General features: G+C 41.0%; 1 pseudogene; it reads left to right on the forward strand.

Moving 5' to 3' along the window:
* The first annotated feature begins 6,219 nt into the window (after positions 1-6,219).
* LOC101572474 lies at positions 6,220-7,654 on the forward strand (annotated as a pseudogene).
* Positions 7,655-7,872: the final 218 nt, after the last annotated feature.

The following is a 7,872-nucleotide window of genomic DNA, read 5'->3' on the forward strand; positions in this document are numbered from 1 at the left end:
CAGCACCCACTGGAGATATGGTTAGTCCGGATCAGAAGCAGCAAAGGTGTCAGTGAATCTGGAGCATCTATTCAGATCAGAAAAAAAGGGAGCTGTCAAAGACTAGGAGTTAAGTCAAGAAGATGCAGGAGTGAACCTGCAAAAGTTTCTCTCATCAAAGACAAGACAATTTGAACATCAATAATAATTGAAATGGAATGACTGTAAGCACTACATTGTTTATCACTGATTGAGTGAAAGGAACTCAGCGGTAACCACTGAAAGATGCTGGAGAATCAATTCTTCCTTTTAAACATTAGCAAATTAAACAACTTTTAAAACAGTTAAAACAGGTAAGTAATTATTTCTGCTATATCTTAGGATCATAGAATGGTTGAAGGAAAAATTTTTTTTTCACAACAGCATTTCAGTAATTAAGGTGATAAGGAGTGAGAGAATACAACCTCCCCTGGTGAAGAAAACATAGGCAGTGGTCATGGAAAGCTGCTGTGATCCTACAGACACCCAGAAGCGATGAACCCATGGGTAAAGCTAACAGAACTATAGATGCAATCTACTTGCCAGAAAATAAAATCTCATTTGAGAAGACTCTAGATCTAATTACCAATTTACAGGGAAGTAGGGAAGAAAAGAACATGTTAAATGACACCATTGGAGTGCAATGATCAGAATCCAGACAATGGAAACTGTAAGTCAAGCAGCCAAGTTTTGTCAACCAGTTACATTGCTGGATAAGAAAGAAAATTATAGATTTAAAAGGATTAAGGAGACATGTCAATCAGTTGGAGTATCAGGACTTTGTTTTGAGCTTGATTTAAGCACACTTAAAAATAAAAGAGAATAAAAAGTCAACAGTAACTAGCTACTGAGGAATTATTGTAATTTTTTGGTGTGTAATGGCATTAGGTTATGGTGTTTTGTCTTCTTGAGTCTATATTTTGGGAAGAAATCAATAAAATGGCATAATGTCACATTTATTCCAAAATAATCAATGGAGGAGAATGTGTGGAAATATGGGTGAAAAGAGATTCTCTAGGGATTCATAATAGAAGGTGGGTGGCATAGGGAGACTGATTATTTTCTTCTATTTTTGCATTTGCTTGAAATTGTCCCTATTAGAATACCTTATAAGATAAAAGTATAAGTAGAGTATCTGAAGCTAATTGTTAGCCACTAGAAAACTCAAACATCTAATGTAAGTATCAAAAACCAGGCAAAGGAAGCAGAGCCTGATGGGAGCTTGTTTACCCCCTACTCGCCCTTCTCATTCCCATGGAGTAGAGACCCAGCCACTGTTTATTGCAGGAGGGCCAAGACACAGAGTCATGGGAACTGATGCAGAAGTTCGGAGATAGCCATCAAAACACTTTAAAGTCTCAATTTAACAAAAAGGAGAGAAGAACATGGTGAATTTCCTCTCTCATTTTATATTGTATTGTCTGTTTTTAATTTGTTCATATATTTCTTTTTAATTGTGCTAAGATCTGTATAACAGAAAAATCACATAAACACATTTTAAATGTCCAAATCAGCGTCATCCGGGGTGTCTGCAACATTGTGCTCTCTTTTCCATCGCCTATTTCCAGAACTGTTTCTCGTCCCAAACAGAAATTCACTAAACAATAACTCTCCCCTCTCCTTAAACCCTGGTAACTGCTATTCTGCTTTCTGTGTCTCAATTTACCTACTCTAGATGCTTCCTAAAGCTGGAATTATGTGGTATTTGTCCTTTCATTTCTGGATTAGTTCTCTTAGCAGAATGCTTTCCTGGTTCATTTATGTCATGGTGTGTATCAGAATGTTGATCCTTTTCTAGTTGTGGTAAAATATACATAACAAGACGTAGCATTTTAACCATTTTAGGACAACACAGTGCCCGTAGCTATGCATGCATTACTCTGCTCTTGCCATCATCCATCTTTAGAACTTCTTCACCTTCCCAAATAGAAACTCTGTACCCATCAAGTAATAGCTCCCCATTGTTTTTTTCCTGCTCTCCCCTGGGGCCTGCTCCTGTGAATCTGTCTCCTGGAGGTTGTCTCATGTTAGTGGAATCCTGTAGTTTTTGTGCTTTCATGTCTGGCTTGTTTCACTTAGTACAATATTTTCAAGGTTCAACCATGTTGTAGAATTTCAATCCCTTTAAGTGTGAATTATATTTATGCACCATATCTTCATTCGCTTGTTGAAAGACATTTCTAATTTTTTGGATGTTGTCATTAATGCTGCTGAAATCTTGGTGTGCAAGTATCTGTCTGAGTCTGTGCTTCAAATTCTTTTGAGTATCCACCTAGAAGAAGAATTGCGGGACCGTATGAAATTCTATGCTTAACTTTCGGGGCAACTCCTGAGCTGTTTCCCGCAGCAGTTGCACCATTTTGTAGTCCCAGTAGTAATTCAGAAAGGCCCCAATTGCTGTACATCTTTAACAGCACTTGCCATTTTTTGCTTTTATTTGTTTGTTGTTTGTTAAGTAGCGACCCAAATAGCTGTGAAGGAGTATCTTACTGTGATTTTGATTTGCATTTCCTTAATGACTAGTGATGTTGGACATTTTTCATGTGCTTATTGACCAGTTGCGTATCTTCGTTGGTAAAACATTTATTTGTATCCTTTGTCCATTTTTTAGTTAATTTGATTTTATGTTACTAAATTGTTGGGACTCATATTCTTAACATTAATTCCTTACTATAGATATGATTTGCAAATCTTTTCTCCCATTTTGGTATTTTCTTTTTGTTCTGTTAGAGTGTCTTTTCATGGGGAAGTTTTTCATTTTGGTGAGATCTAGTTTATGTGTTCTATTCTTCTTTTCCTTTCTGAAGTTCAGTGTCATATCCAAGAAACTGTCAAAGCTAATATCATGCAGCTTTTCTCTCACGTTTTCACTACGATTTTAACAGTTGTGCCTCTTACGTTTAGGCCTTTGACCCATTTTTGGTCATTATGTATTTTTATTTTATTTAATGTAATGTGAAAGTAAAACTGTTACTTTCGGAGTTTAGTAATAAACATAAGAAAATAAGATGTAAAATTATTTAATGTACCTAATTCAATAAGATGACAGTTATCTTTTTGAAATTATTTGAAGAAATGGAAAAAATTCAGTTAGCTTTTTTGATTTTTATCATTAGAAATTCCTGTCTTTGAAAATTACATTGTTCTACCTTTTCCTCCTTTAGTTTTGCAGTGGCCTTCAGTTAAATTGCACTGGAAAGTCCAAAATAGACACTGATTCAAAGGTCAGCAATGACTCTTACCCAGTGCTCTGGGAAACCTCAGAAGCAGGTGGCTTCCAGCCTGTGCGTTATGAGGAAGGTTAGTTTCTCATTTGGTCCAAAAGGAGGGACAAAAATAGACTCTGGGAGCCTAAGGCACTAGGCACAGTGATGGGACTGGGCACAGCCCACTAACTGCGGCACTAGATGTTGATCGCTACCAAGATGCACGAGAGGGGTCCCACGATGAGGGTGGAATCTGGGTCCTCTACTGGCACATGCCCTGCTTGGGCAGTGAGGACCTCTGCAAGTTGATCCTGATCTGACCTTCTCTCCTAGTCCTCGAAAGCTCTGTGCCTGCGCATCTAGAATGGTGTTGCACCCTGGGCTCTGGCAGGTACCAATGGCCACGCACATCAGCCACTCACTTCAAAGGTTTTTGCCCTAAGACCATCGACTGTCCACACACCCAGCCTGTGAAAGCAATGACAGCTGCCTTTTACTGAGCACAGAATTGATGTCATGTTGCCCTGTCATCTGATTCTAATAATAACCTAGGAAGGTGGGTGTTTTTAGTCTCATTTTACAGATGAGGATACTGAGGGTTAATCATCAGATTTAAGATACTGCAGTTAGAATGCAAACCAAGTCCAGCTGGACCAAGGCCATCTCAGTACAACCTTGTATCACATAACAATGTTTTAGATAATATATAGCAGTGGTCCCATAGGTTGTACTAGAGCAGAAATTTTTCTGTTTTCTAGTGAGATTGTGGCTGCCATACTGCCTCAGCATAATCTGTTACTCAAATGTTTGTGGTCACATGAATATAAATAAACCCACTGTTCTCCTGATCATATAAAACTATAGCAGCTATAACTATGTACCTTGCATGATTCTTGATAATGTTAGTAAGTGTTAATAAGTGGTCCATATTTAAAATGTTTCCCAAAGCCTTCTGTGTGCATATATGGAGTGTTTGTAAGGTGATCAGATTGTGGGGGCAGTATAGCTGACCTGTTGTCGGGAGGCGGGGCCTAGATGGGAGGGATGGATCACGGGGGCGTGGCCTGGGAGAACTCATTTCCTTTCCCTGCTCCTCCCTTCACACTCTTGCTTCTTGTCCACCATGCAACGGGCAGCTCACTTTGGCCCAAGTATTTCTACCCTCTGCTTCTGCCCTGGAGGCAGTTAACTACAGACTGAAACCTCTACAAATTGTGAGCCAAAATAAACCTCTCTTCCTCAAATTGCAATCGGGAATTGTGTCAGCAACAAGAAAGTGGCGAAAACAGTAACTGTGTCACTAACTTATATATTTACTCTACTATATATTTTGCTATTCAGTTAGGCTACACTCCCCATACTTTAATAAAATGCTTAGGCTATGTGTGGGGAAGTTTCTGCCCATTTTTCTCAAGTAGATGCAGCACCATATATTGACAGTCCTTGTTTCTGGTTCACACCCTTCTGATCCCAGAGTCCAATCATATCATTAACAATTCTTTCCTAAAGATGCACAGTCCTCCCTGGATTTCAGCTCAGGGAGCAGGGTGAGAGCTTGAAGAGCAAAGTAAGATCTTGGTCAATAATCTTGGTCAATAACCCTGTTCCCAAGCCTCCCAAGAAAATCCTTCAGCAAAGATTTCAAAACATTCAGAAGATAGAATAGCTGCTGTTGAGCAGAATAACCAAGAAGAGAGCCTGGTAGGTCTCCGCTGGCCGCAGGGTAATTTGGTGTAAGAAACTGAGACTTCGGTCAACTTATCCTAACACAGGTCTTGCAACAGGCACTGTTCCTGTTTCTCACAGGAATGCTGTGAGAGGCTGAGACAACCAGTGAAAAGTGTGAGCCCAGCCCAAAAAACAGTGATGTATCAAGATCCATCTCAAAAATCAAAATTAAAAGGGTTGAGAATGTAGCCCAGGTGAAGGCCCTGGGTTTAGCCTCCTGTCCTGCAAAACAAAAACAAAAATGAGAACTAGAAGGTTAGACCAGCAATGAGTATATGCTTTGAAAAAGTCCCTGTGTCTCATCCCCAGCACCAAAACAAAACAAACAACAAACATAAGAGGCATGCCTTCAACTTTTAAAAACAAGTACAATGATGAAAACTACATTTTATATTTGTGACAGCCTAAAAGAATGGTTTAAGAATCTCAAATTTGTAATATGATAGGGTCCTATTTCTGTTGACTGTGTGTATTCTTTATACCCTGAGTGTAGTGTGACAATGTGCAATATGACTTTGAGCCCCCAAAAAGGAAAAAGATAAATAAATAAACAAAAGTTGTTTAGAAACCTAGGGTTTTTGTGATTGCTGCCTAGATGGGTGACATTGAGCATGCCATGTGAGATTGCTGGCCATTGCTTTGTGCACCATGATGTCATATATTCTTTTGTTCCTTCTGAAAACCAAGTATTTCTTAAGGACCATCCACTGAGAAATGTACTTGAGAGATTTAATTTATAAAAGTGATTGAGTGATAACTCAGAAAGGCCAAGGCCATTGGAAGAATTTATTATCCACATGCACACCACACATGCAGGGCCATGGGGGAAGCATCAGGGTGGTCTGGAGGCAGAAACAGGAGTGAGAGAGGCAGCCAGGCTGGAGTCTTTAGGGGGGTTTCCATGAGAAAGAAGAGCCAGGGCAGATCCACAGGCTGGTATGAATCATTTCCATGGGATTTTGAGATCCAAATGCTCTCTAGTTGCTTGAAGCCCCGCCTTGGGATGTCTTTCGCCAGGGAAGTATTGGCTTGCATGTAGTGCACAAGTTAGGGAGGGAGTTGGCTGGGGCTCTGGCCTTGAGGGTTGGTTGGTTTGTATGTGAAGGAGGAGCCCCTGGCCACACACTTGAAGAATCATCTTGCTCTGGGAAGCTGCCATCTCTCCCTGAGTCTGTGAGATCCCCAAATGCCAGAGCATCTGGAATACAGAAAATAGAGTTATTAGAATTAGCCCTGGGTGACCCTGGTTCGTGAGGGCCGGTGCGCCATGTCTTTCCGCGACCTCCGAAATTTCATAGAGATGATGAGAGCCCTGGGGTACCCACGACATATTTCCATGGAAAACTTCCACACCTAACTTTGGACTTGTATCTGAAGTGCTTCTCTGGCTTGTGAAAAGGTATGAGCCTCAGACTGACATCCCTTCTGATGTTGAGACGGAACAGGACCGAGTTTTCTTCATTAAGGCAGTAGCCCAGTTCATGGCCACAAAGGCACATATAAAACTCAATACTAAGAAGCTTTACCAAGCAGATGGGTATGCGGTGAAAGAGCTGCTGAAGATCATGTCCGTCCTTTATAATGCTATGAAGACCAAAGGGATGGAGGGCTCTAAAGTAGGAGAGGAAGATATCAGCAAGTTCAAGTTTTACCTTAGCTCCAAGATTGCAGATTTGAAAGCAGCCAGGCAGCTTGCTTCTGAAATCACCTCCAAAGGAGCATTTCTGTATGACTTGCTGGGAAAGGAAGTGGAGTTGAGGGAACTGAGAACAGAAGCAATTGCCAGACCTCTGGAAATAAATGAGACTGAAAAGGTGATGAGAATTGCAGTAAAAGAGATTTTGTTACAGGTTCAGAAGACCAAGGATCTGCTCAATAATGTGGCCTCTGATGAAGCCAACTTAGAAGCCAAAATTGAAAAGCGAAAATTAGAACTGGAAAGAAACCGGAAGCGACTCCAGACTCTGCAGAGTGTTAGGCCAGCCTTTATGGATGAATATGAGAAGATTGAAGAGGAATTGCAAAAGCAGTATGACATACACCTAGAGAAGTTTCGAAATTTGACTTACCTGGAACAACAACTTGAGGACCATCACCGGATGGAGCAAGAGAGGTTTGAAGAAGCTGAAAATACTCTCTGCCTAATGCAGAACAAACTGAAGGAAGAGGAAAAGCGTCTTCTTAAGAGTGGAAGTAATGATGACTCAGAGATAGACATCCCAGAGGACGATGAATCCGATAGTGAGCTGGAGGAGAGACAGCTCTCCAAGCCGCAGACAGCCATGGAGGTGCTCATGCAAGGAAGACCCAGCAAGCACATTGTGGGCACAATGCAAGGTGGAGACTCCGATGACGAGGAAAACTCAGAGGACAGTGAAATTGACCTGGAGGATGATGAAGATGATGATGATGATGATCTGGAGGACGAGAGCATTGCTCTCTCACCTGCTAAGCCCAGTCGACGGGTCCAGAAACCTGAGCCTCTGGATGAAAGTGACAATGACTTCTGACTTCTTACCAAAGGACCCAGGCAGATTAAAAACCCCAGATTTATAGGTGAACAGGAAATTAGAAGGCTTGGAAGGTGGACAAGTACTCTGTTCCATAAGCTACCTGGGCTGATTGATTATTACCAAAGCAGGGCTGCTTCCTGTTTTATTCTTCTGTGTTTATACCATCCATGTTCCCTGAGCCCTAAATGAGAACCAAAACAAAGCATAAAATGATTTTCTTTTTCCTTCTTTGTGTCTTAGAACTTTGGAAATGCCTGTTTTTAATAAATCAAATCCACAGGACAAAAACTCAAGAAATATAGGCTGTCGTCATGTGAGTCTTCACTGCTGCTGCACACTGACAGCCTGGGCCCTGAAACATGGCACAGGGCTCAGTTTAGGAATCCTAGGGAAACATCTGGCTGTTA

The sequence above is a fragment of the Octodon degus genome, unplaced genomic scaffold (genome assembly GCF_000260255.1).
Source record: "Octodon degus isolate 3935 unplaced genomic scaffold, OctDeg1.0 scaffold00141, whole genome shotgun sequence".
NCBI classification, from domain to species: Eukaryota; Metazoa; Chordata; class Mammalia; order Rodentia; family Octodontidae; genus Octodon; species Octodon degus.